The sequence below is a fragment of the Grampus griseus genome, assembly GCF_964374135.1.
Source record: "Grampus griseus genome assembly, chromosome: 9".
NCBI lineage: Eukaryota > Metazoa > Chordata > Mammalia > Artiodactyla > Delphinidae > Grampus > Grampus griseus.
In genome coordinates, this window is record NC_139003.1 from 62,194,509 (window position 1) to 62,217,804 (window position 23,296).

The window sequence follows — 23,296 nt, forward strand, 5'->3', positions numbered from 1 at the left end:
AAGAAGCCATCAACAAAACTAAAATACAGGGCTTCCCTGGTGGCTCAGTGGTTGAGAGTCTGCCTGCCGATGCAGGGGACACGGGTTCGTGCCCCGGTCCGGGAAGATCCCACGTGCCGTGGAGCGGCTGGACCCGTGAGCCATGGCCACTGAGCCTGCGTGTCCGGAGCCTGTGCTCCGCAACGGGAGAGGTCATAACAGTGAGAGGCCCGCGTACCGTGAAAAAAACCTAATAAAACTAAAGTACAACCTACAGAATGGGAGAAAATATCTGCAAATGATATGACCAACAAGGGGCTAATATCCAAAATATATAAGCAGCTCATACAATTGAATCTCAAAAAAAAAAAAAAAAAAAACCAAACAACCCAGTTAAGAAATGGGCAATTCTAAGCTTATAGTCTACTTAATAACACAGAAGGAGTGCTTCTTAAACATTGCAGCAAAAGCCCAGGAACGGATTCGTTGGCACATTCTGCCCGTCTGTGAATTGATCACAGTCAAGTTCACTGACTGATTCTTGGTTTCCCTGTTGGGTAAACTCATACACCCGAGACAGCTAGGATCAACTCATCTCAGACTACACAGACTAAAAAAGAAAACAGTTGATTTTCCAGAGGAAAACTGAAATGTTATCTAAAAAAATAAAACAGAAGAAATGTTGAAAGAGCAAAAAGGAAATAGGTTGGCATGGCAGGTAGTTATCTCACTCTACTGCTCACTTTTTATGTTAAGTGTACACTAATTACATATAAATATAAATCGTGGGTCCAGTTTAAAATTTAGGAGTAAGCTAAATGGATGATATTGGCTTAGCTTTTCTAAGGTGGAATATTTCCAAGAAATGCCAAGATCACATATTTTCTCTGTGGTTCCCAAGACTGCTTAGCACAAAATTCTTTGGGTTTAAGGTAACTTGATTTTATTTGCAAAGGCAGGTATAATTTCACTCTATGAATATTGTTGAAGGTTAAATTTGTCCTTTAAATATTATGCCTATTGAAATAAAATGACACCATTGCATTTTTATATTCTGAAAAGATGACTTGAATATTTTTAAGACGTATTACATACTACACAGTACAAAACATGAATGATTCAACAACAAAATATGTCTCCCTTTCACCTCTCTTCCTAAGTCATAGATTTCAGTTCATGGATGGAACTAGTATTTTCATGGGTATATGTGTATGTACTTGTTAAAACATAAATAATACTGTCGTATATGGACTGGTAAATCTTAGAATGGCTAGTATAGTGGGTAGTTGCCATCGAGATTGGAATGTAAGTTAGTAGCTGATGAAAAAAGAACATTGTATAGTAGGTGATGGTGTAGAGAATTTGTTCTCAGAGAAACTAAATCTTTTTGAACAGAAAATTAAGACGATATCTGCAGTTAATATGTCAACCATGTATAAACTGAAATGGAGAGGGATAGATTTTGAGTTGGTGGGAACTGTGAGGAGAAAAGTGCTATAGACATGGAGGTATGTAATGAAGAGTATGAGAAAATTAGAGAGATACTTTAGATGTAAAAATCAATAGGACTTGTCAGTCAATTTGACAGGAGAGAAAGGAGTTAAAACAAGTCTAAGGTTTTGACTACAGTACTTGGGGCGGGGGGTTAGTGTTACCATCAATGAAAACAGGAAACATGGCCAAAGATTTGGCTAAGAGTAAATCCTCCAAGAAAACTCAATATTGGGAACAATCAGACCAAAGAAATATGAGAAACCAAGAGTACCTATTAATAGCTCAGAGAACACCAAGAAAGAAAACCAAGAAATAACTGTTGGTTTTGGAGACAGAATATGATTAAGGGCCTTTGAGAAACCCCTTCTGGTGTCGCAGTGAGGATGAGAGTCAAATATAAAAGGATATGAGGTGTTTTGCTCTAGTGTTTGGTATCAGTGTTCATTCATTCTTGCCAGTCTTATTCCTTGGCATTATAGTAAGTGCCTCCTTTCTTTTTCACCACTCTCCACATCCAATCCATAAACACTTTATATTGATTTTACTCACTAAATGTCTCAAATCTGCCTACCACTCTCCTTTCCCATAACACTTTGTCCATTTCAGTTCCACCAGTGTCTCTCTGCTTAACCACTGCAGTAACATCATTGAATCCATTCTCTGCATAGTAGCTAAAGTGATCCTTCAAAGCACACTTATTTGATCTTGACACTACGTCATTAAATATTCTTTAATATCATCCTATCTTTCTTAAGATAAAGACCAAACTCTTTGATATTGCTCCCTTAGCCGTGAATGACTGGGTGTGATATATCTCCCCAGGCTCATTTAGCATTACTCTTCTTTAAACATTACAATTCCTGGGGCTTCCCTAGTGGCGCAGTGGTTGAGAATCTGCCTGCTAATGCAGGGGACACGGGTTCGAGCCCTGGTCTGGGAGGATCCCACATGCCGCAGAGCAACTAGGCCCATGAGCCACAACTACTGAGCCTGCGCGTTTGGAGCCTGTGCTCCACAGCAAGAGAGCCGCAATAGTGAGAGGCCAGCGCACCATGATGAAGAGTAGCCCCCGGTTGCCACAACTAGAGAAAGCCCTCGCACAGAAACGAAGACCCAAAACAGCAAAAATAAATAAAATAAATTAATAAACTCCTACCCCCCCTGAAGTCCAGCTTCTTTAAACAAACAAACAAACAAACATTACAATTCCGTCTCCTTTGAGTTTTTCAAATATAGTAGTCAGTTATCTACTGGACTGAAATACCTATTGGGCAGAAAGATTTATCAATTTCACTTTTTCCTTTTTTCCTCCCTCAACACATAGAGCATAGTAAGGTAGTAGGTTTTCAATGAATGCTTGTGGAGAACATACAGGTGACATGGTTCATCACCTCTTACGATGGAGATAGAGTCCAATATCATAGAATATGAGTTTTAGAAAACATTCAAGATCAGTAAGACCTACTTTCAAAGTGTCTTTTATGAGCAGGAAGAAGTCTTTTTGGATAATGCAAATGAACAGGAAAACTGCTGAGTTCAGATATTTAAATCACAGAGCTGCTTGTTCAGGAGCATGATTGAAATCATTATCTGAAGATATTTACTCTCTCATGGAGATTAACTAGTGAAAGCATTTAGTATCTCATATTACCTCTTGACCTGCAATGTTTATATTTAAATTTCCACATTAGTTCTGTTTATAATTTCTAGGGCAAACACTAGTCTCATCAATCTGCATGGAATTTGGTATTATTGTGTACATAAATGTACATTGCCATTGGAATAATTTTAAATGCTTGTTAATATTCCTGAAAACTTTAATAACTGTAGATTTCAAATTAACACAAAAATATTGACTTGCTAGTAATCTAATTTATGTTAATTGCTTAATATTTTTTATATTTTTAACAACAAAACATTTTCCTTGTGTCGGTTATTTGTTAGTTGGCCTTCCTCAACTTTTCTGCCTGTTCATGCTCCCCTCTGCTATGTTTGTGGGTTCCTGGTCCACTGCAGCACCAATGGGATTGGTACATAGACTTTTACCTTTCTGCAAAGAAGACTTGATTATATTTCTCTAACATTCCATATTTCAGTGAATAGCACCTCTATCCTCTTGGTTGGGTGAGCCAGAATCCTCCCTTTCCTTAATCCCCACATGCAGTCTGCCAGCTCCAGCAGTCTCAAGAGCATGGTGCTTGTGGGCACTGGGTAACACGATTTTCCCTTTCGCTTCTCCTGACCTAGGGGTAGTAAGTAGTTTCCTGAGTTATTAATGTTAATGTCTGAGTAGTCTCTTTTTTTTTTACACATTTTATTTGTTTCCTGGCTTTTTCAATACTTTAATGCTCTATTAAATTCCCTGGTTAAATGGGTGTAGCAGGATGGATTGGACTATGATGGTTATTCTGCACTGTATCCTCTCTGGTATGTATACTGCAGGGAACTGGAAGCAAGATTAAACAGGCCTCGCTGACAGTAGTAGGTTTCTGGTTAAATTCTTCAAATGGGAACATCAGACATGTTATTAAAACAGGGAAGAAAGGGAGAACCACTTTTTATTTGCTCCTGGTAGAGTCCCAGGAAACAGTAACTGAGATAGGCAAGTACAGGTACCTGGCTATCTGCTTGGGCAGCAGTAGTATGAGAAATCATGACCTTGGTCACTCCAGCAGCCTCAGCAGCTTGACACAGATAGTCACTGAGCACACAGCAGCAGTGAGCGCTCTCTCAGTCTCAGTGACAGGGTATTCGAGGTTCTGGTTCTGTCCGGAGCAGCAACATGGATGGGCTTCTGCAGGCTTCCGTAGTGCCAGTGGTTGTTTAGCATTTCGGCTTCCGTTGTAGCAGCCATGGTGGTGGTTCCTTAGGCAGGCCCAGCAGCATAGCAGTCCTGGACTCTCAGTTACATTAATTTTCTTTTTGTTTTTCTAGTCTAAGTAGTTTATGTCACCTTCCTTCATTTGCTGTTCTCTGAGTATCCTAGTTTCCTTTTATTTCTTTCTAAGGCTTTACATTACTTTTGTATCTAATTCCCTATATTAAATGCTCTTCGTATGAAATAACTACAATGGTTTCTGTTTTCTTTTTTTAAACTGGATTCTAACCAGACACTTTTTTCCCACATTTAAATCATGCCATATATACTTCTTTATGTCAAGCTTCCATTTTTATGATTGTAAAGATAATCGTGTTGATGAATGTATCATTAGTTCTTTATATTATGGTATAGTAACATTGCATTGTATTATATAAATTACAATGTATTACATTGTATGAATAAACCCCAATTTATTCATTCTAACTTTTAGATTGTTGCCAGTTTCTAGATATTATGAAAATTTTGCTATGAATATGTCTTTCAGTGTATATATGCATGATGTATGTTATATCTATACATATATATTTCATTTGGATATTCAGCTAAAATTGAAATACTGGGTCATGGATATTTTTTATGTTACTCTTTGGCATATATTACAAATAGTTTTCATAGTGGATGTACCAATTTATATTTTCACTAAAAGTGTATGGGAGTTCCAGCTCTTTCATATTCTTCCCAACACTTGGTATTCTGTTATCTACATCTATTGCCTTAAAACAAAAACAACATTAATTTTCCTTAGAAATTAGCCATTTAGGTAAGGCTAGGTGGGATAAATTGTCTTTGCTCCACTCGACATTACCTGGGCCAACTTGAATGCTGATGACTGGAATCATCTGAAGTTTCACTGATTTATATGTTTGGTGACTGATGCCGGGATCCCATTGGCTAGAACCCCAACTGGAAATATGACAGAAACACATATATTGGGAATTGGTATGTGGCTGTGTGGCTTCCCCACAGCATGATGCATGGATTTCTGGGGAAAGCACCTAGAGAAATAGAGATAGAGAGGATAGAGATAGAAATGAGAGAGAGAGAAACCAGCAAAAACTGTATCAACTATTATGACCTAGGCTCAGATCTCCAACAGTGTCAATTTCACTGTGTATTATTTATCAGAAATGAATTACTAAATGTAGAGATTATAACATCCATACTTATAAGAATACATTTTAAATACTTTTACCTCTTCTATGATAGTTATAAATATCTCTAGCAATTTCTTTTCCTTCATACCTTTCTGCTTTGGTTTTGTTGTTTTCATGCATTTCATTCCCACATATATTTGAAATCATTATTACTGCTTTAAACAGTCAATATTTATTTAGATTTATATGGAAATGTATCCTTTTGGGTAGCCTTTGTTTATTTGTATGTTATAATACCTTTATCTAGAATTGTATTTCTTCTCCCTGAAGAATTGTTTTGAGGTTTTTTCCTCTCATGAGTTTCATCTATACAAATTTCTGTTTTTTTAATGGAAAAAGTTTTTATTTTAAAACTTTTTATTTCATTCATTTCAAAAGGATATTTTTACTGAATACAGATCTAGGTTGACAGTTCTTTACTTTCTGTCCTTTAAAGCTGTCATTCTATAGTCTTTTGGCTTTCAGTGTTTTCTTTAAAAATCCAGCTGTCCATCTCACTGTTAGCCCTTTGACAATAATCCCTTCCTTCTTGATTTTGCCTCTCTCATTTTTCTCCTTGTCACTGGTTTATAGCAGTTTTACCATGATGTATGTACCTGAGTGTAATTTTTTTGTTACAAAAAAATTACAAAACTAATCATGTTTGGAATTCAAAGAGCTTGTGTTATGTGTGACATGATATGACTTATCAATTTGGCCAGTACTTACAATTTTGACCAATACCTACTTTAATATTTATTCTGCCTCATATTCTCTCTTACCATTTTTATATTCCAATTATTAATATATTTATATTTCTTTTAAATTTTCATCTTATTTTTAATTTTCAAAAGAATTTTTATTATGCCCCATGTATCTCACTTTTTTTCTGTATTTTCCATTCTTTTTATTCATGTGTTTGCTTCAGTCTAGATACTTTTCTACTCACCTACTCACCACTTTTTCAGTTATCTAATTCTCTCTTCTGCTGTGTCTGGTCTACTCTTCTTCTTTGCTGGACTTTAAACTTCTACTTTTGTCTCATTAACACTGTAATATTTTCAGAAACTCATTTTATCCTCATAGCAGCTATCTTTTAAATATTTACTCAGTGCAGGTACAGTTGAGGAATCCGCAAATGCCTTGAGGGAGACCGTGTAAAATAATGGACCCTCATCTTTATTGTCTCCTTACCTCCAAGAGCTCCTGCCTTCCTTCTTGCTTCATTGGAGCTTCAAACTCCAAATTTGACTTCCTTACTGAGTAAGACTCCTGCACCCTCCAAGCCACAACTTTCTGTTTGCCCTCTATGCCCTGCAATGCAAATTAGAAAAAAAAAATGCCCTGAGGAAAAAGCAGTGGTGAACATAGAGCTCTCTTCAATACATTTTTTCTTTTTTTCCTCTAAGACCTTTGTCTCTCAAATCCTGAGCATCTTAGTTGCTCTTCTGTGCTTTGAAAGGATATTTTTTTTTTTGTATTTTTCAAAGTTTACCTTTGCTTTTGATGGGAAGGTTAGTCTGATACAAGCTATCCCATTTTGGCTGATAGAGCCAGTCTGATATATTATTTATTACATGAATAGTGAATAGACATTCAGTTCACTTACCAAATGGTTTAATGATTATTATTGAAACATCTGTTTTAACACCTCCTACATGCCAAGCACTTGGGATGTAGCATTGAATAAAGTGCATATAATGGCTTTTCTCAGGGAACTTAGTATCTAATGAAGAATATAGAGAAGTTTTAAAAAGTATTGTGTTACAAGTGTGTTAAGAGCAAAGATTCATTGCGCTGTAAGAATAGATATGAGGAGCACTTACTGGGACTTGTGAATTCAGGGAAGAATTAATAAAAGAAAGGACATTTAAGTATAATCCTGAAGACTGAATAGGAGTTAGGTGGGGAATAGGGGGATTTGGAAGAAAAGGGAAAGAGAAATTTTAGCAATGAAAAAAATTATTAAATATCATAGAAGAAAGGATTGACCTTTAAAAGACCTAAAGAGAAAAATATGACAAAAGAATGACAATAGATGAGGTTAAAGAGGAAAAAGGTAACAATAGTTCATAAGAAGCCTATAAGTTCTGTTAAGAAAGCTGACCTTTATCCTAAGATCAAACCAATTCATTTAGGAGTATAAAATGAGCAATAGTATAAATTTTGCATTTAAAAATAATCATGCTGGTTTCACTATTAACAGTATATTGAAAGAGGTAAGATTAGAGGTAGAAGACAAGATAGAGGCTTGTAAGAATAACACAGATGAGTGAAAACATTGGAATGAAATATTCATTTTACACAAAATATACAAAATAGTTTATTTTTATTGCAAAGTATTTGAACAAGCCAGGCGTGTATGAATATACAGATTGTGAGTCTAACTGTTCTCAACCAAACTCCCTGAAATTTACTATAACTATTATCAACAGCTTGGTGAATACCATGCAATAATTTTTTAAAACATATGTGTATTCATACACAAAAGACTATATTGCAATTTTATTTTTCCCAGGGAGATAACCATTTATGAAATAGGAACACTTTATATCCACTGTTGCTAGAAATGTGAGAATGCAAAAAAGCAAAACTGCTTAAAAAATAATGGTTTAGAGACCAACATGAGGGGATGAATAAGAAGCCTTGGGAGGAAAGTGTGTGTGTGTGTGTGTGTGTGTGTGTGTGTGTGTGTGTGTGTGTGTGTGTGTGTGTGTGTGTGTGGGAGAGAGAGAGAGAGAGAGAGAGAGAGAGAGAGAAAGGGAGGAAATATGAGGGAAAGAGAGAGAGAGCTGGATTGAAGATGAGGATGAGGGAGAGAAGACAAATGACAAGAGAATTTGGCAAGAGAACAGAAATGTCCCATGAGGGTTATTAAATTATTTTTCTATGCTCCACATAATGTTTTCCCTTCTTTTTCTCTACAGTATCTTGAGTAAACAGTTATCTGAAGCTTTATGAAATAAATATGATTTGGAGGGGAATGGTAAAACTTTTGGATCTTGTCTCAACCTTGACTGAGACAGAAACTGATTATGCAAAAAAAAATCTCTCATATAGATAATATCTAGCTATTTATTCTATTCTACACATGTATCTATACACAAAATCTATAATTTATGCATACAAATATATGCAAGCACATGTGTATAAGTATATGTATAATTATATGAATATATAACGTATTCACATAATACATATAGTTGTGCAATTTGCGTTTTTCACCATACATGACAGCCATCTATGTCCCTATATATATCAATTTACTGGAGTTTTTCAAAAGAGTTTTTATGATTACATAGCATTATCATAATTAATTTAGCCAACTGCCTTTTGTTGACTATTTAGGTTTTCTATTAAAATAATCTCTGATCAGTTCTCTCAAAAAATACTGTTGGAGGAAAATCTTTTTTGCATATTCATATTAAATTGTAAATATTACATCTGTGGTGATCATATGATATTGGCATGTTTGCTTGAAAATTTTTTATGTGCTATGTATTTGAAACTTAGAAAAATTTTACCTATTTGTTTTCCCAGCAGAGGCGTTTGAGAGTGCCAAGCCTCTTCCAGTCTGAACATTATGCTTTTGGTAAAAAAAAAATGCCACACCCATGAAAACATTTCCTTCTGGAGGCAGTAAAGTTGCTTCAAAGGCAATTTCTACTGCCTGCTTTCCTTTCTAGTTGCTGCATCTTTTTCTCAGCTGGAATATTTTGTTAAGACTTCTCTTTAGCAATCTTATTCCTGGTTTAGTTTTTATAATTCTTACCTAGCTGGTGTGATAAGACATTCTACTATAGGCTTTTCATGCTCCTGATTCTCTGTTCACTTAACATTTTAGTTTTTATTTGTTTACCCAATTCCAACACCTTCCTTGCTAACCAAGGAGACTATCACTTTCCCATAATGACTTGGATTCACAACTTGACTAAAACCACTTTATCATTCTGATAAAATTCCTCTCAAGAGTGAACTTACTTTATTGGAATAACATTTCAGAATTAGTCTATGAATTTTACATTTTCAAGCATACTCAATAAAACTCACTCACTATCAAAAGATAAAGAAGTGAATTGTAATTACAAAAGTAACATCATTTCTCTAAACTGCTAGTAATAAAGTATTTATGTGAATCATGTATCAAGCTGGCAAATTACTATTATTAAATATTTAAGACTTGAACATCTAAAACATAATTTTCTTACTATAAGTGTGAGGATTTGCAAATATTTAGCTTAAGTATTCAACTTTTAATCTAAAAAATTCCCTATTTTTAAGCTAATTTAAAATTTGGCCCTTAACGACTGTATTAGGTAGTGGTTTGTACTCATTTTTTTTTTTTTTTGTGGTACGCGGGCCTCTCACTAATGTGGCCTCTCCTGTTGTGGGGCACAGGCTCCGGACGTGCAGGCTCAGCGCCCATGGCTCACGGGCCCAGCCGCTTCATGGCATGTGGTATCCTCCCGGACCGGGGCACGAACCCATGTCCCCTGCATCGGCAGGCGGACTCTCAACCACTGCGCCACCAGGGAAGCCCTGTACTCATTATTAAACAGAGATAACTTATAGGGAATGTGTCCATTATTGGAATTTTTTTTTGTTTGACATTATATATTTGGTAATTTATTATTTTCAGAGCCAGTATATTATAAAGCCCTTTTATTAAAAAATGCATTGCCTTAATTAAGATAATTTATGAAACACTAAGAGAATTTGTCAAAAAGTAATTAAGTTGTAGTAAGAACATGTAGTGGTTTCTACTGGGAAGTCATTGGTTGTTGGGAAATGGGGATCTCTTGACCTTACAACTCATTTTTCTTTAGCATAGCCTCATAGTCTTCTGAAAGAAATGATATGGAACATATGAGGATGTAAGTCAAAACCTCATTTGAATTAGTATTAAATATTAAAAGCTTATTGATGCTTTCAAAAACTTATGACTGAATATTATATCAGAATTAATTTATACATGGATGCAAATAAGCTTAATAACAATGTAGTTTAAACGTTGGAATTCTTTCATAGTCAACACTGAAATATATTGACTATGCTAATCAGGACATTAGAAATTTTATATTATAAGATTTACCATACAGAATTTTTACTATTGATGAGAAATGAGTGCCTACCTGCAATCTCTGTTGTTCACTACTGTGTCTAGAGTACCTTACAGAATATTTTAGTCACAGCAGGTATTTAATTATAAATGGGTACAATGAGGTGGTATGAAAGAGTGAATCACTTAGAGAGTTAGCCTAGACAACCCAGCATCTGCCTTTAAGTAATGATTTTTTTAACCCCCATAATAATGCTTAGTAGTTATTGTTCTGTTTTTCAAGAGAAAAAAAATATGAGTAGTATTTGCAAGTTATAATTTATCAGATTCTCACTTAAGTAAAAATAATAGCTCTACTAGCATAGATGTGGTTAGCTGAAGGTGTAGCTAATGCATATTGCATGATTACTATGTGCTAGGGACTGTTCTAAGTTTTTACAATAAATCTTCATATGACCTCTAAGATAGATACTATGAGTCCCTCCAATTTATAATTTTATGAGTTGATATTTTAAATACTCTATCTATATATGCTATCGTATGAAGTAAACTTTTTGGAAAGAATGGTGACTTTTCTGTTAAGACTATATGCAACTGTTGTATAAAAGCAGTCCAAAACATGCATTGGATAAAGAAAAAAAAAGAAAACAAAGTATTTGAGATATAATCATTTGTTAACAACTGGGTAACATTGTTCCAGACTTATCTCTATGAAAATATAAAAGCATATAAATAGAAATAATTTTAAAACCTGGTATTTCATTATTCCTGTTTCTATATAAACCATTAAGTAAATGTACTTACAAAAAGAAAATAAGATGAAACTGAGGGAATTGCTTAATTTCTGATAAATATTTCTCTATAATAAATGACGTAAGTATCTAAAGAAATTTCTCAACTTGTAAAAGAATATTATGAAGACACTTAAGGTTATGAATTCATTATTGTGTTTCTCTTAATATTTCAGTTTTAGTCTGTATTGAATTCTTGACAAAAATTATAAGGACATTATCTCACTTATTTCTTTCTCCTCCTTCTCTATAGTATATTGTTTCATTATACTTTTATTTTTACATTGTCAAGGTACCTACTGCTTATTTACAGTTATGAAACTTTCATTCTCTCCTTTATTATTAGTTTTATAGTCCTGAAATCTGTTCATCACATATCTCCATTCTAGGATTCTTCAGTTTGATTAATCTTTTAACTTACCATCAAATATAATTTTCATATATGCTATATTCCCAGTGTCAGGCTTGCTAAAGAATGCCTGTTTGTTATTGTATTTTTGAAAGACAAATTGCCTATACATAAAGGATGTGCCACCATCCTTTCAAATTTTTTTAGATATTACTCTACTATATTCTAAAGTTGAGTATTATTATGGAAGAGGCTAAAGAAAACATATAAAAACATATTTGTATATAATTTGCTTTATCTTTTAAGTATTCAATTTCAACTCTAGTTTCAGAAATGTTCTTCAATTATATTTTTAAATTATTTTGGCCCATTTATTCTACCTTTCTATATTTTTCCCCAGAGTCACACTTTATGTACTTTTTCTTGTAAATAAAATGTATCTATGTAATATTTTTTCATAAATTATACTTTTATATGATATAGAGTTAGACAATATTGTATAAATATTAAATATAATAAATTAGGTGAAAGTTTGTAGGTGGACTTGAATACTTGGCTAATGTCAGTGTTCCTGCATGAATAGATTAGTGTTGGTTGGGTAAAACATCTTTTGCTTTATACAGAATAATGTATAGGATCTTAATGGCATAAGCCAAGTTGAGGGCCTTGTTGTTTCTTGTATTTTGTCATGTTTTATTGTGTGGTTTCTTTTTTTTATAAAAGCATATCTTTTAAAAATGCTGATAAAGCTCTGGGTTAGTCCATTTTAGCCACTAACTTTTCGAAAGCTTTCTTTCTATTCAGTATGATTTGAAAGTTAGAAGAAAATCTTAGAACTTTGTGCCATCTTGGTGATCCATGCTTATTTTAGGACTATTTCTATGGGATAAATCTCTTCGCTTCCATCTTTTGCTTCCAGTGATCTAAACAATGAATTATTTTATAGCATTTTAGTTAAGGGATGTTTGTTTTCTCATTCTTTTGCCATAAATCTTTGCAGTATCTTTATTATCTGGTAATCTCTAGCAAATTCCTATTTTAGTAGCATTTCCAGTCTCTGTGTATCTCAATTTATAAGAGATAAAACTCTCTAGAGCTGCTCTGATGATTTCTGTTCTTCTTATAACTGAATGTTAAACTTCAATTCTGTGAACTAAGAATCCTAAAATATTTTCTTTTCTTTTTTGGAGAGGGAGGGTTGGTTTTTTTTTTATTGCTTACAACTAAATGACCACTTACAAATAAGAAAATAAAATGATTCTCCCTACCCTGATCCCTGGCCAAAAAAAAATTTGGATGTTTACAGAGTTATGCTCAGCATGAATTATCTGTCTTGAAATATTTGTGATCATTTTATAAACCTTCTAACCTTGATCTCTACTGTTACTTAATGTGTTCTCAGAATGAAACATTTTCTTGTATTAATTTTTTTTAGTAAAAAATACTCTTAGTAGTTAGGAAAAGAATGAAATAGAGATGAAATGAAAATGAAATACGTGGTAAAACATAGCAGTATTAAAGTAAATGTTTTTCAGTATGTCTTTGGAAAGGCAGAGAAACCCCCTTCTTGTCTTTGAGAGGGTAGAACCCAGATTTGTATGAAGGGAAACCCAGAAGGGCAGATGGTGTCTTGTACCATCCTAATAGGCTATAGGAGGAAGTCATAGACATAGTGTCAGGCTGAACGTGCATCAGACAGAAGATTAGAGAAATACCATCAGTTCCTATGAAACTAGGCTTACGGCTCTGCTCAGCCAAGATAATGCAGATATTTAAAATAGTTTGTGTTATATCTAACATCCGAATTACTTTTTCTCCAAAGGAAACAAATACCGAAAAAGTTGGTTAAAGCTTACTCTTTACTTTGTAGCAAAAGAAATTAGAGAAATTCACCTTTTAGGGCTCCAAAATTATGGAGCATTGAATGAATTTACTGTTCTCTACATTAGTTTCACGTTTCACAATATGACTTACAATTTATTAGAAGTTAAATCTATACAGAAATACCAACCAAAGGTTCTTTCTGAGAATCCTCCAAAGTCTATATTTACATAACACTGACAATTACATTTTCTCTAACAACACTTCTAATCCTATCCTTTGACTTAGGGAAAAGAGAAAGTTACTGTATTGTTTGAACCTGGCAGTTTGTTCCAATGAGAATTTTGAAGGAAGCTTGGATGCCAAATGTGTTGTTTAGTTTTATGCTCGGCTATTAACTTCATTCCAAGTAAAAGATTTTTACAAAACTCTTAGTCATAGTAAAAAGGTCTGACAATATATACCATCTGTGTCCTATCAATAGCTAACCTAAAGACCTACAAGAGTGATAATAAGAATGATAGATATGTAACAAAACATGCAAGAATTTCCTAATTCACTGTTTCATAAAAGGAAATCAGTTTAACAGTAGAAAATTCATAGCAGGAACCATGACCTGGCCACATGCAGATATATTTCTATTATGGGCTGAATTGTGTCCCTTATCCCCATCCCCTTCCCACGCCAACCAAATTCTTATATTGAAATTCTAACCCTCAGTACCACAGAATGTAAGTATATTCAGCAATAGGGCCTTTTAAGTGGTAATTAAATTAAATGAGGTTGTTTGGGTGATCTTAATTCATGTGATTATATGTGGCTATAGGACCTTCAAAGGTGATTAAGTTAAAATGAGACCAGTAGAGTCCTAATCCAACATGATTGATATCCTTTATAAGAGGAGAAAGAGAACCAGGGATGCACACATATAGAGAAAGGCCGTGTGAGGACACACCAAGAGGCCTGCCATCTGTAAGCCAAGAAAAGAGGTCTCAGGAGAAACCAAATCTGCTGACACCTTGATCTTGGACTTCAGTCTCCAAAACTGTGAGAAATAAATTTCTGTTGTTTAAGTCACCCAGTCTGTGGTATTTTGTCATGACAGCCCTAGCAAACTGACACAATTCCCATCTTCCCAAGATTTTCTCTTTCATGATAATATATTTTTTTATCCTCTTAGTATGAATTAGATCATTTTCACAGTACAATCAAACCACTATTTACAATGTAGCTAAGTTTTCAAGCTGCTGACTGTCCAGTGTAGTATAGATATGCATACTACATTCATGCAGTGGCTTAACTATTTGCTGTGTTTCTTAAGAGCCCAGTCCTTAATTCTACAACATGTACTTTGATTTTTGTGGTATGCTAAAACATCAAGTGTCTCCTGTTGAAGCTCTTTTATTAGCAGAGAAAAATCTAGCAAAAAGAGTTTTATTGAATTAAATTCATGATGCTTACACAGCCTGGGAACATACTCCCAAAGATTTCAATATTTCACTGGGTTGGTAGGCTACAGAGTTTGCCAGTATGAACCTTTGACTGAATCATTGTTGTAAAGCCTGAATTGACTAAAACCGTCAATTGAATACTGTATCCTCTTAGCTCAATTAAGTGAAATACATGTGTATAAAATAGAAATATGGCTAAATTCAGTCTTGTAGGATTTCCTTTTATTTGTCTGCTTTTACTAGGTTTTACTTGAGACTGTTGGTGACCACTGAAAAATTACAAGTAGTTTGCACTTCCAAAGTCTGATATTTTCTACTGAGAAAGTAATTAGCTATTGCTTTCATGTGAAAAATTGCTGGGCAAGATAGAAGCTCTGGTATTCATTTACTCTTTGAAATTAAGACTCTTAAATTCAAAGTTCTTGTGTCAGTTGTTTTGACTGAATTCCAAATGTGTTTGCATACATAGAGCTAGACATAATCAAGGGGGTACTATCCTGATTGCTGACTATCCTTTGTGGCAGTTCTGCCCATTATAGGGCTGGTCTACTCTTGTATGTATAAATTGGCTTGGATTGAACAGAGGTTGCCAACTTCTATAGTTTTTACTGTTTTTACAAACATAGACAAGAAGTCACCAGACCGGCATGTATAAAGGGAGAAGGAGATCAGTAATATTGAGTGTCTCACTTAGGTCAGGCAGTTGATATAAACCTTTCCTACAGCATTACATTAATCCTTTCCGTAAAAACCTTCTAAAGTAGATATTTGTATCCTCAATTTAGAGAAGAAACTGAGGCTTAGGCTAAAAAAATTAACAACTGGCTATCTAATCCTATCTCAAGATCAATTCCTCTAAAACCATTTTAGACTAACTGAGTCATCTGTCTCACAAATAGTAACCCAATGTGCTTTCATTGCTTCTTGTGACATTTGAGGTCACGGTGAGCAGTTTTAACAGCAAGTGGCCATATCAAAGAAGAAATTCTTATATAATGAAGCATTTGGTCAGAAAAACAATATCAGATGGACCATGAGTCAGCACAGTTTTCTTCCCCCAGCACACACTCTGAATCCACTCAATTGGGTTCCTCTGTTAAAACTGCGTCCTGAGCGACATTATTTCACAATTTCTAAGTACAAACAGTTACATTTTGAGTTATGTAATGTTCTCTCTTCTGAAAGAGTTAACTGGACCTTAAAAATCTGCTTTAATACTTGGGGGAAATGCTTATGTTATGGTCTGGGGTTTATAAAAAACAACAGTAATATTTATTTAGAACCCCTGTGTTAGGCACTATACTAAATGATTTCACATGTTAGGAGAGGCAGAATAGCTTAGGCTGTTTATTTGAGAAACAAATCCTGTGTGAGTGGATCATCATTAATATGTAAATTCACTGTATTATTGCTTTACTGGCACATTCCTTTCTTATTTGTCCCTTTCACAACTCAAAAGAGAATCATTCAGGACTGAGTTGTTTGTCATTCCTTTTTGACTAGACAAAAAGCAAAGAAAGAAATAAAGGAAGGCATTTGCTTGTGCTAAGAAAGCCTCCTTTAGGAAGCTGAAAGAGGCTGTAATTAGTTCCAAAATACCATCTTATATCCACTGTGCATATATTTTTCACACAAGAAAATTGAACATTGGAGACCAAAGGACCTGGAATGTAAAATGATGCAGCTAAACTCCATTTAGAAATAGCTGTAATGCAATTCCCAGTTGTTGGATTGATTTGATCTTCTTATCTTGGGAAGAAATTGAACCCTGCAATATCACCAATATTTTCTAACTCCTCTCTGATTATTACTATAAACTGACAGTGATTCATTTGGAGTAATTATTCTGAAAAATGAATTAGATTAAAAAATAATCTTCTTGATTATAGAGGAGCCTAGTCCTTTTTTTTAAATTAGTCCCCTTTTTAGGATGACTGATGATGTCACATTTGACTAACAGTGGATTTCTTACTTGCTAACTATTTGACTTTGCTTTGAAAAAAACTGTATAAGTTAAAGGCCAAATTTTTAATAAAACCCCAATTATGAGTAAAATTCTTCTGGAAGGAAGCAGCGTATAATTAGCCAGGAAATCAGAATCAGGGGGCCTGAAATATATTCTTGGCTTAACCATCAGTTATCTTCATGAGCCCAGATGACCTCTCTGGGTCTGATTTCTCTGCATCTGTAAAATGAAGGAGTTCAAAGAGGTGCTCTCTAAGGTCCTTTCCTCTTCGACCATTCTGTTTTTATGTATTACATAATTCTATCTTATGTAAATTAATGGTCTGGTTTCCATGTAGGGCTCTAAAGTAACATTGGAGAGCGATTAATGGAAAGTGTAAAGAAAGACTAGCTAATAGGGGAAATAATAGTTCCTTTATGTTTCATTGCGTATGGAAAGGTGATCTCAAGAGTAGTGCTTCTTAAATTTTAATTTGCATTCATATCACCCAGGGATCTTGTTAAAATGAAGACTTGGGTAGGATTGAGGAGAGGCCTGAGAATATGCATCATCACTAGCACCTTCCACAGTGGTGTCCTTGTGGCTGGTTCCAGAGCACATTGAGTAGCAAGGCTCTGCCTGTAAATCTAAAGTGTATACAAGAATCTGAGGGGTAGTTAAAATTCAGATTCCAGGATTAGCTCTCCAGAAATTCGGAGATTGGGTTGGGGGTCACAAACTCTGAATTCTTAACAAGCATGCTGTGTGATACTGATGCCAGGGGTTCAGAAACCAAAACTAAAATACATTTAAGAATTACTATTATAGAATCATGGAAGGGATTTATCTACCAGCCCTTCTTTGTTTTTTTTTTTAGCATCTTTATTGGAGTATAATTGCTTTACATTGTTGTGTTAGTTTCTGCTGTGTAACTAAGTGAATCAGCTATACGTATACTTATATCCCCATATCTCTTCCCTCTTGCGTCTCCCTCCCTCCCACCCTCCCTATCCCACCCCTCCAGGCGGTCACAAAGCACTGAGCTGATATCCCTGTGCTATGCAGGAGCAGCCCTTTTAATTCTGTCCAGGTTCTCTTTTCAAACCCAGCCACTGACTAATTTATTGCTGCATTTGTTTTCAGAATAACTTTGTGAAACCAATTCTGTGGTTTGCTTTTATTAGTCTTTTCATTTCATGAATTATCTGTTGTCTAGTTAGAATGGCAGTTGGGTGTGTAGGGCTTTTGGTTTTCTGTCATTGTTTTTAGAAGTCGAAGTTTAGGGGACTTTCTACCTCTTAACAAGTATTTGTGAAGTCACTGTAAAAGTAGCATGCTGTAGTGGAGAGAAGACCATACTAGAAGTAAGAGAGCCCAAGCCCTGATGCCAGTACTGCTAAACATTGATTCATCTGTTTATTCATTCATTCATTCATTCTGTGCTTTTCTCACACCTGAAATTGGGAGATCTTGGGTCTTACCAGTTAAGTTAGTTACTAAATTACTAGTTAAATTAGTTAGATATACTCAACAGCATGCTGATCTAATGGGAGTTGTCAACAATGAAAATAATGATTAGAGTTTAGAGGGGTAAGTACTATAATACACAGAATGCTTTAAAGTTGTCTCTGAAGTTCTTTGCTCCTAAGTAAAATATTGGACCTGTCTGTTTCGTTTGTGAGCATAATAGGAGAAAAATATGAGATTAGTATAACTAGAAATAGTATAGATATGACCGTGTACATGTAGTTCAGTTGGGTAATACTGAAAGCATGTTAAATAAACAGTCATTTTCATTTTGGAGGCTATATTAGTCAAGGTTCTCCAGAGAAACAGAGCCAATAGTAAATATAGATGTAGATAGAGATAAAAGGAGATTTATTATAGGAATTGGATCACATAGTTAAGGAGGCCAAGAGGTCCCAGGATGTGCTGTCTGCAAACAGGAGACCCAGGAAAGGCAGTGGTGGAATTCAGTCTGAGTCTGAAAGCCTTAGAATTAGGAGACCAATGGTGTAAGTAGTGGTCTGAGTCAGAAAGTCTGAGAATCAGGAGGGCAAGAGAAGATGGATGTCTCAGATCAACCAGAGAGAGAGGAAGTTCACCCTTCTTCCACCTTTTTGCCCTGTATGGGCCTCCAGTGGGATTGGCTGATGCCTTTCCACATTGGGGAGGGACATCTGCTTTGTTCAGTTCAATTCAAATGCTAACCTCTTCTAGAAACTCCCTCATTGAAACATCCAGAAATAATGTTTTACCAGCTATCAGTGCATCCCTTAGTTCAATCATATTGACACAAAAAATTAAGCATCACAGAGACAGAGGGAAGAAAGGACATCAAAACATTATGTAAAAAAATTAGAGATAAACCTTGGCATATTACATTTGAAGTTTTAAATAACTTCTACCATGTGATGCAGTAATTTCTCTTCGGTACATCTAGGCCAGGAACTCTCTCTTGCCCTCCACATGTTCATTTACGTTGCTTCATTCAACAAATATTTATTTAGTGGTCCCAAATCATATACCAGAAACTGTTCTAGATTCTGGGGATAAAATAGAAAACCATTAAAACAAACTTATCCTCAAGTATATCCCAATATTGTAGTGGGACGTATTCTGAGGAGGGAACAAATAAAAATTAAACTTTTTAGCATACCAGCTGGTAATGGTGGAAAAAGAATAAAGCAGGAAAAGAGAATGGGGCATGTTGGGAGGAGGGTGATGGTAATTTCTTAGGGAGGAAAGGCTTCCTTGAAAATGTGACGTTTGATCAGGGACCTAAAGAAGGTGGAAAGTGAGCTTCGCAGTTCCATGGGTTCTCAGACAGGACATAGAAAGGACAGATGCCGTCATGCATGTGGCAAGTTCAAGGACCAGCAGAAAGATCAATGTGCCTGGATCACAGGGAGCAAAATTGAGGAAACATTGTTTAGAAATTTGTATGCTATACTAAGAATTTTGGCTTTTCCTGTGAGTGAAATGGGGAGCACAAGCAGTTTTAAGTAGATGTATCATGTGCTTTGATTTTCATTTCAAAGGGATCACTGTGGCCCTTGTGTTGAGAATAGATATTAGGAAAGAAAGATGAGTCAGAGAGACAAACTAGAATAGGTGTTGGAAAACTACAGCCCATAGTTCACATCTGGCCAGCTTCCTGTTTTAGTAAATAGTTTTATTGGAACACAGCTACATTCATTAAATTGCATACTGTAGATAGCTGTTTTCACATTGTGGCAGAGGTAAGTAGCTACAACAGGACCTTATGGCCTACAGTAACTAAAACACTCACTATCTGATCCTTGTGGGTAAAAGTGCACACCGCTGAACCAGAAGGTTATTATGGTAATCTGAGTGAGTGATAGTGATAGCTTGTATTAGGAAAGGAGTAATGGAAATAATGAAAAATGTTCAGACACTGCCTGCATTTTGAAGGTAGAAAGGAAAGAATGTGTTGACAGAGGAAAAGTATAAAAGGCAAAAAGAACAATCAAATCATGAATAACTTTTTTTTTTTTTTTGGCCTGAGAAGTGGGAAAGACCAGAGTATTGATATACTGATTAATTTTAAGAAGATTGATTTTATTGATTTTTAGAAAAATTGTGGGAAGGGCAGGTTTGGAGGTACGGATCATGAGTTTAGTCTTTGAAATTCTTACATCCAACAGGTATATCTTACTAGAAAGTTGTGCATCTAAGTGTAGAGTTCAGAGGGGTCTGAGCTGGTGATATAAATTTGAAAGTTTTCAGCATAAAAAAGTCATGGATGAGATCACAGGGCAGTGATGGTATAAAATCAAGAGGTTTTAAGAGTAGAACTGAGGCTCGAGCTTTTCCAGTGTTTGGAGGTCATGAGATACTGTAAACTCAGCAAAACTGAATGAGGAGAAGCTATAAAAATTGGGAGAGAAAGAAGAGCACATGAAAACCTGGATGCTGAGTGAAGAGAGTATATTAAGGAGACCATCCTCAGCCTTATTAGTACTGCTGGTCTTTTAGATAAGATGAGGATGGAGCATTTATTATTGGCTTAAAATATGGAGGTAGTGATAACCTTGAGGGAAGTTTTGATGGCCTATGGGGTGAAATGCTAATTGGACAGGATTCAAGAGAATGGAAAGAAAGGAACTGAGGACAGCTTATAAAGAAAACTTTTAGTCGTTTTCCTCTAAAGGAGAGCAGATAAGGTAGAAAAAGGATGTGGTACTGAATTTTGTTTTCTGATTTTTTTTTTAAGATGGGAGAAATAGCAGAATGCTTGTATGCCCTTGGAATAATTTAGTCAAGAGGGAAAGTTATAATGTCCAAGACAAAAATTCCTGGAGCAATGTGTTGGAGCAGGTGTACAAGTGGAAGAAATGTCCTTCAGTGAAAACACAGGCTGTTCATTCAAAGTAACAGAAGGGAAGACAGAATGTATAGGCACAGATACAAATAGGTGACTTGATTGTAGCAGCTTGGAATGTTTTCTTCTGTTTGCTTCTTTTTCTCTTTTCTTTTCTTTTTTTAGCGTAGGAAGCAAGATCATCAAGCTGAGGGGGAAAATAGAGAAGAGGTCTTGGAGGTATGAGAGGAGAGTGAAGGAGTAGAGGCTATCTAAACATCTTGTAAGAGAGGGTCAAGTGAATAGACTTGGGTGGGGGCATGTATAGCAGAGCTTCTGCAGAATACCAAGGGCTGAGATTCAAAACAAATAAAAAATTATGATAATAATGTAAAATGAAAAATATTCTAAATATCCAACAGAAGGATAATAGATAAATGATGGCTTAGAACTTTCAGTAAATGGACCCTTGTGCAACTATTAAAATAATTTTGTAATATGCTTAGTAACAGGGAAAAATCCCTTCAAACAATGTTTGAGGAAAGCTCTTTATGTTCTAGACTGTTATTATGAGAATTTGACAAATGGCATAGATAGTAAGACTCCAAAGACACATTGCTGGGACGTGATGGCATGGATTACACTTCAGGTCTATCTGATTTTAACTGATTACCACACAGCTTAAATTTACATTTTATTTTAAGTACCTACCTCACATGGTTAATTGAAGTTTAGCCTTTATTTTTTTTAACCTACAAATTAAAAAAAAATAAACTATTACATAGATATGTATCCCCAATCTTCTTGAATAATTGTTTCAACAGATTGTTTCAATAATTGTTTCAACAGAAATATATAACTTTTAATGTAACTAATATCATTTATTTCTAACATTCCAAGTCATCACTCTGAACTGCATTTTTGTGAAAGCTATTTCTGTCATTCAACACATAACCCTTACCTTTGTCAACACTTTCATCAGCCAGCTCTTTGTCTTTTGAAGATTTAACTATTCTGACGAAGTCTTCATGTAAATCACCAACGTCTTTAACATGCTAATTTATTCTTTGAAAATAGTATATAAAGTGATAGAATTACGGGAGTTTCTTTGAATGCAAGAAGCCTGTACAACTAAACAGAATAAATTTTAGGCATAGGTGAATCAAGAAACAAAACCCAAATTTAGTGTGGGTCACTCCTCTGTGATGATTTCTTTAGCAAAAATGGTTTTAAGTTTCAGATTTTATTCTCAAAAGACTTTCAGATTTTCTACACATATGTTACTCATCGTAACAAATGGCACTTAGATGATCTTACCTAGTCCTATGACCATAAATAATATTTACCTCCATGCTGATGACTCCCAAATTTGTATCTTTTGTCCAGATCTCTTCTATAAGCTTCAGTCACATATATTCAGCTGTCTTCCTGACATCGCCCCTAGGGTAATTCAAACATAATACATTCAAAACAGATCACTTACGATTTTTGCTACCTCTACTGTGAGAACAAAGATGATTCTCATCAGACTGTTGACATTCCAGGAAATGTTGACATCTCTCTGAAAGGACGCACAGTTATTTTCAAGGACCCCAGAGAAACTCTGTGGAGGAACTTCAGGCACATCAATGTAGAATTCAGTCTCCTTGGAGTGAAGAGACCCCAGCATTGACAAATAGTAGGGAAATAGAAAGGAAGTGGTTACTGTTCACACTATCTATAGTCATGCATAGAACATGATCAAGGGTGTCACAGTGGGCTCCTGTTACAAGATGAGATTTGTGCCACTTGCCCATCAACCTCATTATGTAGAACGGGTCTCTTGTTGAAATTAGAAATTTCTTGGTTGAAAACTACATCTGCAGGGTTTGCATGAGACAAGGTATTCTTTGTTCACTATCTTGAGTCCAGAATGATGAGTTAATCTTGAAGGAAACGGTACTAAACATGTATCAAATTTAGCTATTTTGACTCAGCAAGCCAGAACAGTTATAAATGAGAATATCAGAAAATTTGGAGATGGTGTCTATGTTTCTGAAAAAGGAAAAGTCCAGCAGGCTGATGAATAA

At 35.1% G+C, this 23,296-nt stretch overlaps 1 pseudogene across 1 annotated transcript; it reads left to right on the top strand.

The window, feature by feature from the left end:
• The first annotated feature begins 1,481 nt into the window (after positions 1–1,481).
• Positions 1,482–23,296, top strand: LOC309827159 (large ribosomal subunit protein uL6-like; annotated as a pseudogene). Its single transcript has 3 exons — positions 1,482–1,487; positions 21,414–21,467; positions 22,702–23,296. The product of its transcript is annotated as a large ribosomal subunit protein uL6-like (transcript).